This window comes from Dipodomys merriami, unplaced genomic scaffold (assembly GCF_024711535.1).
Source record: "Dipodomys merriami isolate MVZ:Mamm:240054 unplaced genomic scaffold, mDipMer1.0.p SCAF_6, whole genome shotgun sequence".
Lineage (NCBI taxonomy): Eukaryota > Metazoa > Chordata > Mammalia > Rodentia > Heteromyidae > Dipodomys > Dipodomys merriami.
The window spans coordinates 51,647,602-51,668,548 of NW_027206179.1; positions in this window are offsets into that span (position 1 = coordinate 51,647,602).

Here is a 20,947-nt window from a genome sequence, read left to right on the forward strand (position 1 = left end):
CTACAGATATTGATAATTAAATACTATACAACTCAATAATATCACAAGATGCTTTTTACAAATAATTTTCTCTATGTAGTGGCCAGATAAAATGTACACAGATCCAACTCAAATATTTATAAGAACAAGGAAAGGAAAAATCAGTAAAAACCATAGGATAAAGATCCACTTCAGAGAAATACAAATTAAACTCACAAGGAGAGATCATGTCACTGTCTCCAAACAAAAGACAAATGATAATAAAAGTTAGAGAAGATGTAGAGAAGGAATTATTCTTGAACATCATTGATGGAACTGTATGTTGGTTCCCCATTATCCAAAACAATATGAAAGATCTCAAAGCATTAGGAATAGAACCATCAAATAATCAAGTAATTCTGATCTTTATTTTGCTGGCAATTTTTTTTAACATTATGTGTTATTCATCCATAATTCACATTTGATGTTACTATGTACATTAATAGTTATATGTTAACATATAAATGCAGATATGCTATACATTATATTAAATATGTACAGTTAAGATTTTAATTTTTAAAGTTTTATAAAATTGTTAGATGAAAACTATAATCTGTAAAATTAATTCGAAATTAATTGTGGAAACTGTCGAATAAAATTTTGTCAATTAATTTAAATCCTCTGGAACTATACTTGATCACACAAGTTTCTTATATACTTTCATAATTCTATAACCTTCTTGATTGATTAAAGAGGATACAATTTAGGTGTCTAATACTAATGAGGAGTTGAACTGTATTGTAGTTGCTGAGTGTTCTTTTACCAAATTGATAGGAAAGTAGATTTCTTCTTACTGCTGGGATATTCTATCTTAAATGACTTGCCCAAAGGAATTCTCAGGTATTGGTTAGTGATGACCACATTGCAACTTGAACTTAGCATTCACTATTATTAGATTATATACAATATATAGACCTTTTTTTCTTTGCACCAGTCTCAGAGCTTGAACTAGGGCCCAGAAACTGTATTTGCACTTTTCCACTGAAGAAAGCTCTACCACTTGAGCCACATGTGTACTTTCAGAAATGTGTGTGTGTGTGTGTGTGTGTGTGTGTGTGTGTGTGTGTGTGTGTGTTAGCTGGAGATAAGGGTCTCAGGAACTTTCCTACTTAGGCTGGTTTTAAACCACAATCCTCAGATCTAGCCTCCTGCTTAGGTAAGATTACATGCATCAGATCGTAACAAAATAGGCGTTTATATTCAACACTGATTATGTAATAAGTTGAAAAGCTATACTCTTTTTAAGTTGCATGTACCCTCTCCAAAAACAGCATGTGTCAATTAAGAAATGCCATAATAGCCAGGTGCTGATGACTCACATCTATAATCCTAGCTCCTCAAGAGGCTGAGATCTGATGATCATGGTTCGCAGCCAATCCAGGCAGAAAAGTCCCAGTGAGACTCTTACCTCCAATCAATATGTCAAAAACTGGGAGTGAAGCTGCTCAAAGTGGTAGAGTGCTAGCCTTGAGCTCATAAGCTCAGGGACAGTGTCCAGGCCCTGAGTTCAAGCTCCTCCCAACCCTGCCCACAAAATACGAGGGAAGTACCATAACACAAAGTGAAAACTCATCATAGAAAATTGGAAATGTACATAATTCAAATGAATTATAAATATTTATTCACTTTCTATTTCCTGAATTTCAAGATCCTAACCAAAATGGAGGGTGATACTCTTCAAAGGAAAAATAAAAGCATTTGCTCCATTAATGCTTCACGAATATAAATGCTGGCAAAATATTTCAGATAGAAACAGTGAGACAAAAGTAAATTTATATAGCTGAGAAAGTTATTATAAGGTAAAGATATCGTAAAGAACCCTTTAGAAACAATAAGTATAAAAAGAGCCTTCCTACACCTTTTTAATATTCTAGTCCTGCCCAAGGACAAATAAAGACTGGAGCAAATAACCACCTGAATTGTTAAAAGCCAAATCCTTCCCTCTCGTTTTACTTGTTACAGTGCAGGAAGTTTGTAGAATGATATGCATCTTTTTCTGCCTGTGATCAGAATATATTTTTAAAAGAAATAAAATTTGACATGATTGAAAAACTCATAGTGACTATAACATTGCTGAAAATGAGCTATTTCTTACAATGCTTTCTTAGATACTTACATATATTAGAAATCCACCATGTTAGCATTTTTTTCATTTTAATTAATCTGAGGACAATTTTGTCTTTAATATTTAAACATTGAAATACCTAGCATCTTTTTATCACTGATTAACAGATACAAAAACTCTGCCGGAGTTTTTTTTAATTCTGTCCTATGTCTGTATTGCTTATGCAGTGAGAAGTAAAAATTATTTGTCAACACATGCCATCATTAATTAATATAGATAAAATCATTTTCATGTACATATTTTGAAACTACTCTTTAACCGAATTAATATTCATAAACTCCTTCATTGCCACAAAGACCCAACAGATTATATATATATATTTATATAAAACAAGTTTTATATATATGTATATATAAGATTATATATATAAACAGAAGTACATCAATATTGTTATATATTTAGCAATACACAATATTTCTATATTTATTATATATATGAAACAATAGAAATATTTCAATGGCATTATTTCCATATATAGAGAGAATGTCTTGCCTGAACATACAGAAAGTATGTTCATATATGATTTATGCATTAATCAGAAGTATCATTTTTTACTTTTAGAAGCTACACAAGTTAGTTGCCTCTTGTAATTCTGTGACAAATTAACTCACATGAATGACTTAAAGGACAAATTTTATTTTGTTTGTGGACTCAAAGTGTCATTCCATGGTCACTTGACCTCATGCACTTGGTTAGAATATCATGGGAATGGGAGCATATCATGGAAAAAGATATAATACTCTAATGTGCTTAAAGTAGCACAGCACAACCACAGCAAGTGTGATGTGCTGAGTTCAAATTCCAATACTACAAAATAAAAAGGACTTACTTTTCTTATTCTTTATTTTGGCCCAAATGGCCTCTGAATTCCTTTTCATAAAGTTGGAATTAGTTTGTTCTCTCCATCCTTCTTGAGATGTAAAGTTATCTGAACTCTTTTTTTTCCTTTTAAATGTATTTATTAATTACTTTCAGGTTTGTTAGCATTTTTTGTTATATCACTATGAAAATTTTTATTTTCAGATTTCTTTGTCTCAAGATGTTTTTGATTTGTCATTTAACACATAATTTGCCCACTGTTTAAAGAATGTGTTATTATATATATTAATTTCTTGTGATGCTAATTTCTAGTTTTATAGCAACACAATCACATTCATCATAAAGGATGCTTGGAATTATTATTCTTATTCTGTTCTAGCATGTTTTGTCAGCTGTATGCCAGTGTCTCTCATTTATATTTCTAGTTACTCAGGAGTATGATATCAATGGAACATGGTTTGATGCCAGTTGGAGCAGGAAAGCCCCTAGATTGTTATCTCCAATAAACTACTCAAAAATGTCAGATGTGGAACTGTGGCTCAAGCGGTAGAACATTAGCTTTGAGCCAAAATACTCAGGGACGGCACTCAGATCCCAAGTTAGGTCCCAGAACTAGAATAGTTTAAAAAAAAAAGAAACGTATTAGATAGCCTCACATGAGAACTGAAATAGAATACATATTTGAGAAAAGTATATGTTCTGTGGTTTATTAAAAATTTCTTGTATATATTTGTCAAATCAATTTGGCCATCTGCTCTGGCTTAAATATTAAACTTTAATTGATTTTTCTCTAAGTTTAATAATTATGGAAACACATTTTAAGTTTTCCATTTTTTATTAATTTTTATTGTTATTAGATAGCTGAGGGATTACAATTACATGAGTCAGGTTATGAATACATTTCCTTTCATACAATGTCTTCTGTTCCCTCACTCTCTTCCAGTCCTTCCTCACCCATCTCCACCCATGAGTTACATAGTTCACTTCCATCAATGTCCAGTGAGCTTCAATGCTGTACTTTTCACATTTTTCCCTTGAGTTCACTATCATCCCCGCCAACTCTTCTGTAGATGTACTCTTCTTTTTAATATAGATTTTTCATTGTAAAGATACTGTGCAGAGGGGTTACAGTACATGAGCATTGTTACCCCTTCCTTTGGTTTTCCCCAGACATCCCTTCCCTCCCCACCTCCCCAACTCCTTCCTCCCCACACCCATGTTGTAAAGTTCTTTTTCAATGTAGTGTCTTGTACATCTCATTGTTACAATGTGTCAACCTGTATCTTGGTTTCAGCATGTTGTTATTTCCCTGCCCCTCCTCAAATTAGAAAATTGTATATATAAGATGCAGGGTGCCAGAATCAAATACAGTGAAAACAGGGGTTATACCATGGGGGAAGAATATACCAAAAAAAAAAAAAACCAGAAAAATCACATAGTACATTACAAACAATAGCGACAAAGATAAAACCTATTAGGGTTCATTTCACTTAACCTCATCTTATATGGTCATATGTACATAACTTTTGCCTTTTCTGCTTGTCTGGTAAGTTTATCCTAGTTACTGCAAGTATGGGAAACCAGGGACCTCTGTTTACTTGGATCTGGCTTACTTCACTTAATATAACTTTTTTTCCAAGTCTTTCCATTTTCTAACAAATGGGGCAGTGTCAATTTTTTTGGATGGAGGCATAAAATTCCAGTGTGTGTGTGTGTGTGTGTGTGTGTGTGTGAGAGAGAGAGAGAGAGAGAGAGAGAGAGAGAGAGAGACATTTGCTTGATTTACTCATGTAGATGTACTCTTGAATACACCATACAAATGATAAAGAAGACAGATTCATCAAAAATTATAAGTAAAAATAAAGGAAAAAAAGAAGTCTAAATTCTATATTTTGGAATTCCTTTCAGTTTGTATATTATGTTATACAAATATGAAGATGCATTTAATATTGAACCTTTGTGTTTCTCTAAGATTATCCTATTTTGGTCTCACTGTGTGTAGGTCTCTAGAATACTGAATAATTTATCATATCCCTGTGCATTTTAGTTCCAATTTCTGCATGTCAGAGCGAGCATGCTCTGTTTGTCTCTCTGAGCTTGGTTTATCTTATTTAACATGATTTCCTCTAAACACATTTATTTATCTGCAAATGTCATTATTTTGTTCTTTCTAATTTTGGGTAAAATTGCATTTTGTGTAGGTACCAAATATTTTGGAGTCACTCATCTATTGTGGGTCATCTGGGCTGTTCCCATATTTTGACCATTGTGAATAGTGTGGCAATTAACATGGATGTGCAGGTGTCCTTATTTTATTCTGGCTCATGATGTTCAGGGTGTATACCCAGGAGTGGTATGGCTCGGTTGTAGGGAAGGTCTATATTCTATTTTTAAGGAGCCTCCAGAGTGCAGTCCAGAATGGTTGTGCTAGTTTACATTCCCATCAACTGTGTAGTATGTTTTCTTTTTCTCCACATCCACACCAACATGTGTTGTCTGAATTCACAATATTGGCCAATCTTATCGGGATGAGATGGAATCTCAGAGTTGTTTTGATTTTCATTTCCTTTATGGCCAGGAATGATGAGCATTTCCTCAGGTATTTCTTTTCCATTCTTACCTCTTCTTTTGAGAAGTCTCTCTTTAGTTCTCTTGCCCATTTAGTGATTGGTCTATTAGGTTAGGAAGGAATTAGTTTCTTCAGTTCCTTATTTGTATTGGATATGATTCCCATAAAAATCCCAATGAAGTTCTTTAGTGATATAGAGAAAAAATCCAAAAATTCATATGGAACAATAAAGAAACCTAGAAAAGCCAAAGCAATTCTAAGCAAAAATAAAGCAATAAAGGTGGTATCACAATACCAGACTTCAAACTCTACTGCAGAGCCATAATAACAAAAACAGCTTGGTTTTTTATAGACGCAAAGATGAATAACATAGATTAGAAGACAGACAAATAAAACCATACATTTACAGTTATCTGACATTTGATCAGGGATCCAAATATATACAGTGGGAAAAAATAGCTTGTTCAATAATTAGTGTTGGGAAAAATAAGAAGCCATATGTGGAAAACTGAAAGTAGATCCCTGTTTGTCACCATGCACTAATATTAGTTCGAAGTGGATCAAAGATCTCAAGTCAGACCCAAAACTTTGAAACTACTGCAGGAGGGAGTAGGAGAAACATAAGAACTTATAGGTATATGTAGAAACTTCTTGAAAAGAGTCTCAGAGGCACAACAGACAAGAGGGAGACTTGACAAGTGGGACTACATAAAAATAAAAAGAAAAGGTTTTTGCACGGCTAAGCACATAGTTACTAAACTAGAAAGATAGCCAACACAATGGGTAAAGATATTTTCCAGCAATATATCAGACAAAGTTCTTGCATGATTTTTGTCTTATATTTTCCTTGCTTCAGTTTTGAAATGTTTGCTTTATATATTTAGGTGCTCTTGTGTTGGTTTACATATTTATACTTTTATTACCTAATTAATTAATGCTTTTACCACTTTGTAATGATCTTTGTTTTTTTGTGACAGTTTTTGACTTAGAGATCTCTGCATTTATGGACATTTTTGTCCATTTCTTTATACACTTAGTTCACATGTGATATTAAACCTAATGTATCATTTAGCTAGCATATAATTGGACCTTGTTTTTATATCCATTAAGCTTCTAGTTAGATTTTTTTATTTGGTTACAGCAATAAAATTCATTTATTTTATTGGAATTTTCAATATAGCTGGGGATATGGGGCTTGAGTGGTAGAGTTATCTATGTAGCAAACAGGAGTTCAAACCTTAGTACTATCAAAAAAGAATAAAGAAAATAAAATAATTGTTGATGTAGAAAATCAGAAACTAATTATTTTTTCAGCTTTCACTATTTTTTAATTTTTTTTTTATATTTTCAAAAAGTATTTTTCCTTGGAGGCTATGAGGCTTACATGAAATATCATGACAATTATAATGGTTTCTATTAAGATGAAAATAATTGCTTTCTTTGACTAGAAAATGGATGAGATTTTTTTGAGAATATGTATTTGTAGAAACCCGGAAGTGGTGGTGTGGCTCCAGTGACAAAGCTCTTGACTTGAGAATCTTGAATATCATACATACACAAATCTCTTTAAGCCTTGTGCCCTGAAATTGAATACTATGTCTCAATTAAGGATTAACATATTACAAACAATTAAAACCTATCACCATGATCAATTCACAGTCTATTTGCCTTTAGCCATAGCATTGCCTTATTAGTACACCATTAACTATTTTTTTCTGAACAATGTATTCTTTTCAATAACATTTTCTCCACATTTTAGTGACTTCTACTGAGTTTTATTTTTGAAAAATAAATTTTTACACCTGCTTATGCTTTTTTTGATATCAATATAATTTTACTTAAGAAAGTATGCACAGATGCTATGCCTTAGTGAGCTATGAGCAAGAAAAGGATTACTTGTGGTTTGTATCATATTCAAATATTAAAATATTCTATGCTAATTATCTTCATAATAGTTCAAATTTTAATTTTAATCTGTGAAAATTTTACAAATATTTATGCAAAAAGCATGAAATACAATGTGACTAGTTCTATTTAACGTAAAAATGTATTCAAATTTGGGCATATGAAATAACAAACTTTTCAGCTGCAATCCATGCAGGACAGAATAAAAATATTGCAATTAAAATAAGCATAAACCAGAACATTCTTTCTAGAATTTAAAAGAATCCCTAAAATGAAAATTTTACCAAATTGAGTTTGCAACTCACTCAGCTATTGCATGTTAATGACAAATTTTAATATGATCCTCTCATTCCATATCTTAATGAAAGCATTTTATGACTTAGTAAATAATTTTGTTTTGTGTATTTTAATATTTTTCAATTATACTTTAATACTTTAATCATGAAATATATTTTAAAATGTCTAACTTAAAGGAGACACACTAAATGCTGGATATTTAACTTAATTTATTCATTATTCTTATCCTTTAAACTAATTTTAGTTTCTAGATCTATTGGACCAATTAGTAAATTAACAAGAGCTATGAAAAGCCACAAGATACAATTATGTAAATAATAACAAAAATAACAAAGATAAATGCATTTGGAGGTAAAACAATTCATTTTGGGTTTACAAAACTCGGAGATTTTTAATCACCAAAGGTCAGTGGAGATACAGAAACTTAAGTGTATTCAGTATGGCTGCCAAAGCTATGATGCCTGCAGGTAGAAAGAAACTAACAACAGAATAAAGAGGATATAATTTGGACTCAATATTAAACTAAGTCTTAATAGACACAAGCTAAAAAAAAATCTTACTTATATATTTGACATAAAAACCCAATACTGTAAAGAATTATAAGAAACACATACACAAGACCAGAGGAAGATGGTGAAGAAGCTGGAGGCTAAACAAACTCTTGCATAGAAAGCAGTTTTAGTGTTCCAGTGGACAGTTCTAAGCTAGACAATCACACCAAGTGTGCCATCACAGTACAGACAGTTTGGCCAGAGAGGGAAAATCCAGGGAAGAAGACAGATCCGAGCACTTACTAGTAGTTGTGGCTGCAGGAGCAGCAGTGGCAGTGATGGCTGTAGCCACCATACCAACAAAGTCAGTGTGGGCCAAAGGTATGAGACCAGGTGTGCGAGCAGATTCTACTCACCACCAGCAAGAACTGACAAGGAGCAGAAATCTTCATCCTACTGATCAAAGACCAGGGACAGCACAGGAACCAAGAGTATACAGTGAGTAGAACCCTGATATCCTCACTCCTTCTCATGGAGCAGGGATGGGAAGGCCACCCCTCCACTACCACTAGTGATCTTCATCTTTGTTACTGACAAAGGCCCAGCCGAGCAGCTAGCTCCAACTCAGGCCTAGGAAGAAAAAAAAAGAGCCATTTAGCAGGTCACAGGAACCTGAGCTGACCTGACAGTCTCAGCTCTACCCAGTGCAAGGAAACAGGCCTTGGAAGAAAACAAAAAGAGCCATTTAGCAGATCACAGGGACCTGACCTGAACTTCCAGGCTCAGCTCCACCCAGGGGAAAGTTACCCCACACAGATAGAAGAAACTCCTGCCCAGGAGGAGTGATTTTCTTCACTGGGTAAACAGAGCCAGAGGCTGCCCCTCCTCACTAGAGCCTAGACAAACAGTTGAAACTCAGTGAACATACACCCTGAGAATGGGTCCAGGCTGGGATCCGTGAATGTCTCAGGAGCTAGCCCATCACGGAAAAGGTACTGATTGCTGAAAGACCTCAACCCTACCCAGGCTGTAGCCTCATCACATAAACTCCAAGCTAGAGGGAACAACCATTTCCCACTTTTGTGATACTCAAAGCAGATCTCCCCCCACTGAACTAGCCTTGGAAGAGGATCACAAAATCCTGGGTAACAAAGAGCATTTTCTTGCCTGCTCAAACAAACTGACTTAAGAAACCAATCAAGCCACAGGAAAACCAAATAGCACAAGCAGACCAGAGACTTCATCAAAAGACTTGTTGTGGATACGGGAAGATACAAGAACTTCTGCCCCCCCCCACCCAAAAAAAAATCAAATAACTCTTTTTTCTACATTTTTTATTTTAATATTTTAAAACAAAATGTTTTCTTTTTTTCTCTCATAATTTTTATTTTAGGTGTAAATGTGTGTGTGTGTGTGTGTGTGTGTGTGTGTGTGTGTGTGTGTGCGTGTGCCTTTTTTTGGACCCTTTTTCCCTTTTTTTTTCTTTGTTTTCTCTTTCTTTCTTTTTTGCATGACTTAATTGTTATTCTGCTCATCCCCAGATATATACCTATCGTCAATTATTAGACCTTATCCCCCATGTGTACATACTTAATTCAGAAATTTATTACTCAATTCATAACCTATTAGGCTTGACTTATTTTATACTAGTATTATCCCTTTTTAACTATATAATTTTCAAGTATTCCAATTTTAAGAATTTTTATTTTTATGTTTCCTTTTTATCTCTCCCTTCCTATCATCCTATCCTTTTCTTATCTCAATATCATTTTTTATACCTACATAATTTTAAGTTTCATTTTTAAATTTAAATTTTTGTTTTTCCATTATTTCTTGTTACATTTATCTCTCTCCTATCATTCTGCCCAATGCATTTCCATCTCTGAGATTAGGATTTAGTTAAATTCACTCTTATTTTACCTCTGAACACCCTCTAATCCTATTTTTCCCACAATTCTCCCTAAAACTAATAATTTCTGGTTTGTTGAATCCCTCTTTGATGTTCTTAGCCCATTAGTCAATAGTTGTTTGATGTTGAATAGATTGTATATATTGAACTAGATTGTATCTGCAGCCATTTTGACTGTGCATCTACAGGACTCTGGTTGAGGCTTGCCTTAAAATAGTGTTGTAGTACAAAACCTGTGTTACTCTGATACTAAATGAGCAGTACAAGCCAGAGAAACACAAGAAAAATAGCTAGTCTAGGTATCTCAACTCCCATTCATGATAATCAGGTGACAGAACAGTTAATGAATAATCCAGAGGAGAGTCCCCCAAAACTCTACAAACACTAGTGGTAAAGATGTTGAAAAAAAAGTTTGAAAACCTGCAGAGGACTCAGAGTGAGCATGATAGGAAGGGAGAGGAGGCCAACCAAAGATTAATACAGGAATCTCATGAGCATGAGGAAGTTACTCAAAGTTTAATATAAGAATTGCTGAGAACAGTTGAAGACAAAGAAACAAATCGCATGAGCAGGCTGAGAACAGTCAAATAGAAATGCAGAAATTGTGTGAGCATAAGGAAGCTAATCAAAGAGTAATACAGGAATTCCATAAGGGGGGTAAGAATAGACAAAGATCAATAGAGACATTCATGGAATCCATAAACAGACAGCTGAAGGAATCCAGGGAGACCACAAAGGAAATGTTGAATGGAGCCCGTCAGAAGCAAAAGGAGTCCAAGGAAACCATAACCAATCAACTAAGGGATTGAAGAATAAACAAGGAACACCAAATTCAAGAATTAACGAAGCCCATACAAGATCTAAAGCAGAGCTCCAGCAAAGAATTAGAAGCCATCAAACATGACCAATTAGAAGGAAAGGAAATAAACAACAACAACAAAAAATGTAGAAAGTCTTGTCAGTAGGTTAGACCATGCAGAAGATCGAAATCGAATCTCTAGAATTGAAGACAGCCTAGATATTATAGAGAAAGAACACACAACTATCCAAGACAAATCCAAGAAATATGATAGATTTATTCAACATTTAGAAGACACCATCCGAAGACCTAATCAGAAGACAATGGGTGTAGAGGAGCACATAAAGGCAGAAGTTAATGGTCTAGGAAATTTGTTTAACAGGATCCTAGCAGAGAATTTCCCAAACATGCAAAAGGATAGGCCTATTCAGATAAAGAAGCTTTTAGAACTCTAAATAGACCAGACCAGAATAGGACATCCCACCATCACATTATAATCCACACAGGATCAATTCAAACCAAGGAAAGGATCCTGTCAAGTAGAAAAGATCAATCACCTATATAAGGGAAACCAATTAGAATATCCTCAGATTTCTCAGCAGAGACAATTAAAGCAAGAAGAGCCTGGAATGATGTATGTCATACCCTAAAGACAAAGAACTATCAACCAAGAATACTGTACTCAGCTAAACTCTCCTTCATAATGGAGGGCCAAATAGAAAACTTCTATAGCAAAGAAAAAACTGAAACAATATATCTCCACCAAAGCAGCTCTGCAAAGATACTTTAAAATGTCCTAAGAATAGAAAACCAACAAGAGCACAGTAAAGGGCAAGCAACTGCACCCAAACTGAGAATCCAAGAACCATAGGAAGAACCCAGTTGTCACAGGCGCCAAGAAAGTGTATAACATCACAGGAAATACCAAACACCTCTCAATCCTATCTCTCAACATTAATGGACTAAACTCTCCAATTAATCAATATAGCCTGTCTAGTTGGATCAAAAAGGAAGATCCTTCTATCTGCTGCTTTCAAGAGTCAGAACTTGCCCATAAAAACAAACATATTCGGACTGTAAAATGCTAGAATAAAATCTTACAAGCAAATGACCCCCATAAAGAGAAAGGAGTTTCAATCCTAATGTCAGATGATGTAGACTTCAAATTAAAATTATGAGAAGAGATAAAGAAGGTCTCTACATTCTAATTAAGATATCTCTCCTTCAGAAAGACATTACAATACATCAAAAAAATGGAGCACCCAAATTTATTCAAGAAACACTACCTTCTCTCAAATCTCACATAGATCCAAAGACATTAATTGTTGCGGACTTTAACACACCACTATCCCCACTAGATAGATCAACTCAGCAAAAGTCAACACAGAAACTGCAGATCTAAACAACTGCATAGATCAACTAGATTTAACAGAAATCTGCTGAATATTTCATCCAGCAGCATCAGAATACACATTTTTCTCAGCAGCACATGGGACATTTTCCAAAATAGAACACATAGGTCACAAAACAAATTTGTCCAAATTCAGAGACATTGAATGTGTGCCCTGCATTCTGCATTCTCTCAGACCACAAGGGAATAAAATTAAAACTCAACACCAAAAGCCACCAAAGAAACTCCCATAACACATGGAGGCTGAAAAACACACTGTTGAATAACCAGTGGATCATGGAAGAGATTAGAAAGGAAATTCAAATATTCATGATATTCAACAAAAATGAACACACAAATTACAATCTCCTCTGGGATCAGGAAAGGCAGTACTCAGAAACAAATTTATAGCTCTGAGTTCCTACATCAACAAATTGGAGAGATCTGAAACCAACAATTTAATGAGACATCTGAACCTCCTTGAAAGAGAGCAGCAAGCTAAACCCCAATCCAGTATACAGAAACAGATAATTAAAATTAAATCAGAATTAAACAAATTAGACTCCAAAAAAATAGAAAGAATCAATAAAGCAAAGAGTTGGTTCATCGAAAAAATTAACAATACCGATAGACCCTTAACAAATCCTATCAGAAAAAGAAGAGAACATACCCAAATAAACAAAATGGAAACATCACCACAGAAGCAAACAAGATTCAGAACATTTTACGGGAGTACTTCTCAAACCTTTATTCTAATAAGTTTAAGAATCTGGAAGACATTGACCTTTTCCTAGCAAATATAAACAAGCAAAAACTAAACCAAGATGAGTTAAACCAATTTAAGAGACCCATATCAAGCATTGAAATAGAAACAGCAATAAGAGATCTCCCACCTAAGAAAAGCTCAGGACCAGATGGATTTACAGCAGAATTTTACTGGGCCTTCAAAGCAGAGCTCACACCAATACTCCAACTCTTCAATGAAATTGAAAGAGAAAGTTCACTACCGAAAACTCAACCTATGAAGCCATCATAACCCTCATCCCAAAACCAGGCAGCACTCAGCATAGAAAGAGAACTATAGACACATTTCTTTGATGAACATTGATGCAAAACTTCTCAACAAAATTTTTGCCTATCAACATCAACAATTCATCCAAAAAATCATACACCACGATCAAACAGGATTCATTTCAGGGATGCAAAGTTGGTTCAATATACGCAAATCTATTGATATAATTCATCAAATCAACAAGAACAAGGATAAGAACCACATGGGTATCTCCATAGATACAGAAAAAGCATTTGACAAGATCAAACAACCCTTTATGATGAAGGCTCTGGAAAAACTAAGAATCCATGGAACATCAAAAAATACCATAAATGCTGTATATGACAAACCTACAGCCAGCATTATACTTAATGATGAAAAACTAAAGCCATTTCCTCTAAACTCAGGTATAAGACAAGGATGGCCCCTCTCTTCACTTCTCTTCACTTTAGTATTAGAATGCCTTGCTACACCAATAAGACAAGACACAAACATAAATTGGATCCAAATAGGGAAAGATGAAATAAAACTCTCCATCTTTGCAGATGACATGATCTTGAATTTAAAGAATCCCACTGATCTACTCCCAAAATACTTGAGCTGATTCAAAACTTTGGCAAAGTAGCAGGGTATAAAATACACCCTCAAAAATCAATGGCTTTTCTATATGCCAACAATGAGAAGAGTGCAGCTAAAATCAGGAAAGCAACTCCATAATAGCCCCAGAAAATATAAAATACTTAGAAATTACCTGAACCAAAGAAGTGAAGGACCACTATGATGATAATGTTAAAATCTGAAAAAGGAAATCAAGGTAGAATTCAGAAAGTGGATAAACCTCCCATGATCTTGGATTAGAAGGGTCAACATCATGAAAATGGCTATACTTTCCAAGGCTATCAATAAATTTAATGTGATGCCCATAATTATTCCAACCTCATTCTTCAAGGAAAGAGAAGAGGCAATCCAAAACTTCATATGGAACAATAAAAGAACCTGAATAACAAAAACGATCCTTAACAGAAAGAACAATGCTGGAGGAATATTAATACCAAATTTCAAACTCTACTACAAAGCCATACTAATCAAAACAGGTTGGTACTGGCACAAGAACAGACTTCAGGACCAATGGAATACAATTGAAAACCCAGAAATGCACCCACAGACCTATAGCTATCTAAACTTTGAAAAGGGAGTTAAAAAATTAGAATGGAAGAAAGACAGCCTCTTCATTAAATGGTGCTGGAAAATTGGTTAATCACCTGTAGAAAACTAAAGCTAGATCCTTATATATCTCCCAGCAACAAAATCGACTCCAAATGGATCAAAGACCGGGGAGCAAAGCAGGACCCTGAAAACATTACAGGATAGAATAGGAGAAATCTTAGGTCTCTTGGCACAGGCCGAAATTTTCTTAATGAAGACCAAGAAACACAACAAATCCAAGAAAGGTTGGACAAATGGGATAGCATGAAATTGCAGAGCTTCTCCATGATAGCAAGATCAATAGAAAGCACACGAATTGGGAGAAGATCTTCACTAGCCACAAAATGGACAAGGGTATCATATCTAAAATATACCTAGAACTCAAAAAATTAAATCCCCCAACAACAAATCCTCAAAGATATAGCTGCCCAATAAATAAGTGGTCTAAAGATTTAAAGAGAAACTTCTCTGAAGAGGAAAGAAGGATGGCCAATAGACACATGAAGAAATGTTCAACTTCCCTAGCAATAAAAGAAATGCAAATCAAAACAACATTGAGATACCACCTCACACCAGTTAGAATGGCTATCCTCAATAACTCTAATAACAACAGCTGTTGGAGGGGATGTGGCCAGAAGTGAACCCTACTGCATTGTTGGTGGGAATGTAAAGTTGTTCAACCACTTTGTAAAGTAGTATGGAGGTTTCTCAAAAGACTCCACATAGAGCCCCCCTATGACCCAGCAATCCCACTTTTGGGCATTTACCCAAATGATCACAAACAAGACCATCCTAAAGCTACCAGCACAACTGTCTATTACAGCATTATTTACCATACCTAATATATGGAAACAACCCAGATGCCCCTCAGTAGATGAGTGGATCAAGAAAATGTGGTATATATACACAATGGAATTCTATGCCTCCATCAGAAAGAATGCCATTGTCCCATTTGTTAGGAAATGGAAAGACTTGGAAAAAATTGTTTTAAGTGAAGTAAGCCAGGCCCAAAGAAACATAGGTCACATGGTTTCCCTTATTTGCAATATGTAGTATATGTCTTAGTCAAGCGGAAACGGTCAGATAAGTTGATGTTAAGCGAAATGAACCCCAAAATAGGGACACAAGTGTTTTTTTCTTCTTTGCTATTGTTGCTAACCTATTTATAAGGTACTCTTGATTTTTTTTTGTTGTTGTTGCTTTGTGTGTTCCTCCCGCATGGTATCACCCCTGTTTTCACTGTATTTGTTCTTGGTATAAAATGGGGAGGGTAAGGGAAAAACAAAATATTTAAATAGGGATACAGACTGACCCATTGCAACAATAAGATGTACAAATAGCTATGTAGAAAAATGAACTTTACAATTTAGGCAGGGAGGTAGGGTGGTAGTTAAGGAGGTGGGAGGGACGGGATGGGGCAGAAAAAACAAAGGAGGAGGCAACAATGTTTGATAAGAAATGTACTCATGGGAATTTGAGGAAGATGGCGGAGGAGAAGCTGGAGGCTAAACAAGCTCTCCCATAGAAAGCAGTTTTAGAGTTCCAGTGAACAGTCCTAAGCCAGAGAATCACACCAAGTGTGCCATCACAGGACAGAGAGTTACACCAGAGACAGAAAATCCAGGCAAGGTAATGAGTACATTTCTTCCAGCTTTTTTCTTTTCTTTCTTTCTTTTTTTTTTTTTTTTTTTTTGCTTATGTGGTGCTGCGGAATCGAACCCAGGGCCTCATGCATTGCAAGGCAAGCACTCTACCACTGAGCCCCCTGCTTTCACTATATTTGATGTCAGTATAACTTGTGGAGGAGATGGGGAAAAACCAGTTGTTAAAGGATACAGGTGGACCTGTTGCAACAATGAGAAGTACAAGTTGTCATGTCCAAAACGAGCTTTACAATGTTGGTGGGGGGGGGAAGGGGGGGAAGGAGAAGGATTGGGATTGGGGGGAGGGGGGAGGCTGGGAAGGGATGTGAAGGGTAAACAAAGGAGGAGGCTGCAATGCTTGGTAAGAAATGTACGCATTATCCTGCCCATGTAATTGTAACACCTCTGTACAGTATGATCACAAATAAAATAAAATTAAATTAAAAAAAATTGTAACACCTCTGTACAGTATGATCACAAATAAAATAAAATTAAATTAAAAAAAGAAAAGAAAAGAAAAGAAAATCCAGGCAAGGAGACAGATCTGAGCTCTTGTCAGCAGCTGCCACCGCGGTGGCCGAACCTGCCATACGTGAATCACAGAGAGTCCAAGGCGAAGGAGCCAGACACACCGGGAGAGCAGATTCTACTCGACACCAGCAAGAACGGACAAGGAGCAGACATGTTCATCCTGCAGTTTGCAGACCAGAGACGACCCAGGAACCAAGATTCAGCATGAGTAGAAGCCTGATGTCCTCACTCCTTCTCAGGGAACAGAGGTGTGAAGGCCACCCCTTTGCCCTCCCATCCCCCAGTGCCAGAGATCTCCATCTTGGATACCGACAAAGCTCGGGGGAGCTGCTAGCTCCAACTCAGGACTTGGAATAAAACTAGAATCATTTAGCAGGTCACAAGAACCTAACTTGACCTGCCAGACTCAGCTACACCCAGGGAAAAGTCACCCAGCTTGGGCGCAAGCCCTAGGAGTGGCTTTCTTCACTGGGTAATCAGAGCCAGAGGCTGCCCCTCCCTATAGCAGCCTTGACAATCAACGGAAACTCAGTAAACAGAAACCCTGAGAATGGCTCCAGGCTGGGCTCTGTGAGTTTCTCACAAACTAGCCCCCAGGAAATGCTATTGTTTGCTGAAAGGCCTCAACTCTACCCAGAGACTAGCCTCATCACAGCATCTCCAAACTTGAGGAAAAAGCCATCTCCCTCTTTTGTCATACTCAAAGCAGATCTCCCTCCCATTGAACTAACCTGGGAGGAGGATCCCAAAATCCTGGGTAAAGCAGAGCATTTTTCTACCTGTTTGAACAAACTGTCTTAAGAAACCAACCAAGCCACAGGACCACAGGCAGACCAGAGACTCCTCTTATAATTTTTATTTTAGGGATACATGTGTGTGTGTGCGTTTTTTCTTTTTTTTTTCTTTCTTTTTAAACTTTTTTTTTGTTTTTTGTTTAGCTCTATTGAACTTCTGATCTCCTTTTCTTCCTTTCTTATCCTTTTCAAGTTTTCTTCTCTTTCGTTCTTCTTTATGTGACTTAATTGTTGTTCTGCACATCCTCAGATAAAGCCATAGTTGACTATTAGACCCTGTCCCCCATTATGTACACACTTAATCCACAAATTTATTGCTCACTTAAAAACCTCTGAGACTTAAATCCCTTAATAAAGTACTACCTCTTTATACCTATATAATATTTTAAGTATTTTTATTTTTAAGTTTTTCACATCTCCTTTATATCCCTCCCCTTCTCTCATTATATTCACGTTCTTCTCTGAATAGTTTGTTTTCATTCTGCAAGATGTTTTTAATTTTTACTTTTCTATTTTTCTGTCTCTTTTCTTTTCCCTTTCTCTTTCTTTTTTTTTTCTCTCTCTCTACTTTCATCCTATCCAACCTATTTCCTGCTTTGAGATTAGGACTTAGTTAAGTTAACTCTCCCTGTGCCTTCACATATCACTCTATTCCTATTTTTTACCCACATCTCTCCCTAACCCTAATAATTTCTGGGTTTCCAAATTCTTCTTTGCAGTTCAAAACCCATTAATATATAGTTGTTTGATGTTGAATAGATGTATCTGTTGAACTAGATTGTATCTGCAGACTATTGACTGTGAAAATACAGACTTTGGTTGATGCTTGCCTTAAGATAGTATTCTACAACAAAACTGGTGTTAATTTCATCCCAAATGGTCAGAGTAAGCAGGAAAAACACAAGAAAAATGGCAAGTCCGGGTATCTCAACTCCCACTCATGATAACCAGGGGACAAAATAGATAATGAATAATCCAGAGGAGAGTTCCCAAATAGCTCTACAAACACTGCTGGCAAACATGATGAATGAAAAGATTAAAAACATACAATGAGCATGGTAGAGCGAGAAGGCAATCCAAAAGTTTATACAGGAATATGATAAGCATGAGGAAGCTACTCAAAAACTGATTCAGGATTTGCGTGAGCAGCTTGAGAATACTCACAGAGAAAGGCAAGAATGGTGTGAGCAGGCTGAGAACACTCAAAGGGAACTACAGGAATGGCATGAACCAGAGGAAGCTAATCAAAGAGTAATACAGGAATTGAGAGAGCAGGATGAGAATACACAAAGATCACTAAAGGCATTCATGGGATCCATTAACAAAGAGCTGAAGGAAGTCAGGGAGACCACAAAGGAAATGCTGAATGGAACTCAACAGAAGGAATGGGAGTCCAAGGAAACCATAACCAATCAACTAAGTGATTTGAGAATAAACACTGAAGACCAAATTAAGGAAGTAAAGAAGTTCATACAAGATCTAAAACAAAGCTTCAACAAAGAATTTGAAGCCATCAAAGCTGACCAATTAGAAGGAAAAGAAATAAAAAACAAAGTAGAAAGTCTTGATAGAAGGTTAGACCATGCAGAACATCGAATCTTGGGGATTGAAGGCAGCCTAGATATTATAGAGAAAGAACATACAACCATCCAAGACAAGTCCAAGAAATATGATAGATCTATCCAACACTTGGAAGACACCATCAGAAGGCCTAATCTAAGGATAATGGGTGTAGACGAGCACCTAGAAACAGAAGTTAATCGTCTAGGATATTTGTTTAACAGGATCCTAGCAGAGAACTTCTCAAACATGCAAAAAGATAGGCCTATTCAGATACAAGAAGCTTTTAGAACTCCAAATAGACCAGACCAGAATAGGACATCCCACCATCACATTATAATCCACACAGGATCAATTCAGACCAAGGAAAAGATCCTTAAAGCTGTGAAGGAGAAAAGATTAATCACCTATATAAGGGAAACCAATTAGAATCACCTCAGATTTCTCAGCAAAGACAGAAGAGCCTGGAATGATGTATGCCATGCCCTAAAAACAAACAACTATCAACCAAGAATACTGTACCCAGCTTTCTTTTTAGTCATTAATTTGTACTAATGTCTCAGTCCTGTAGTTTTATATCACAAAACCTTTTTTCCTTTCCTCATTTATCTCCCTACAGTGTTAGAATTTGAGGTGGTCCAATGATGATTTGTGATGAACAGACACATGTCAAAACATTTGATTTTCAGAAGATTAGATCATTACATCAATCCCCTCACCTCCTACCCCCCTTAGGGCTTTGAGTGCTCATCTTGCTTAATCAATTTGTGCTTTACCATTTGCTTTCAGCCCTGGTTATTTTGCTGGCAATTTGAGATATACTCTCATAGAGTTTTCTTCCCAGGCTGGCTTCAAAGCACAATCCTCTCCATCTCAGACTCCTGAGGCACACTTTTATTATATCAGGTAAGAAGATTTTATATCAGGTAAGAATATTGATAGCATGTTTCAGGAAATTTCATGTCTTTTACTTTTATTCTTTTCTTTATTCAATCCTAATAGTTCTTTATCAGGAAATGTCTTAACTAGAAGGGAAAATACAAGTATGGAAGGATTGTACATACCTAAAACCTTGATTCTTTTTCTATAGTGAGAAGAAATATAAATAAATTTCTAGAGACAATATATATATATATATATATATATTATGTTCTCTATTTTGGTGTTATCTATATCTATAAAGTTTATCTTTTATCAAGTTTATACTTATACAGAACTCTAGGTCTGCTTAAGAAAGGCAGATAATTATTATTATAAAGAACATATCATAGCAGATAGTACATTTTCTTATGGTAGATTTACAGTTTTCTCTGGAAAATATTCGCATGACAAAGGTAGCTTTTTATCAGAATATTCTCCAGATAATTATTTCACATACTACAAATTCTCACTAACAGAAGGCATATTACCTCTTCTGATATTTATCTATAAAGAATTTTTCTCACATTGTGAGAGCAGATTTCTGTCCCAAGTAATTGTAAACTTCCCTAGGGAAAAAACATCCAAAGAAAACCAACAAAGACAACTTTTATCTGTCATAAAAGGAAGAAAAAAATTCTGAAAAAGAACCCAAATGTCCTCAGTGGAGTTTTCTTATCATTAATGTCCAGCGTTTTAGCAAGGTTATTAATTACACTGAAATTAAATTTACTTCTTTTTTTCTTTTCACTCACCATCCCATAACTTCTTCCTGCCTTTCAGTACTTTGATTAATTCTACAACACACACACACATGCACACACACACACTTTTTACATATGAATAATATTGATACTTTTCTCTACGTGTTATATTTTGGGTCGATTTCTGAAGAAATCAATGGCATGATGGCAGTTCATAA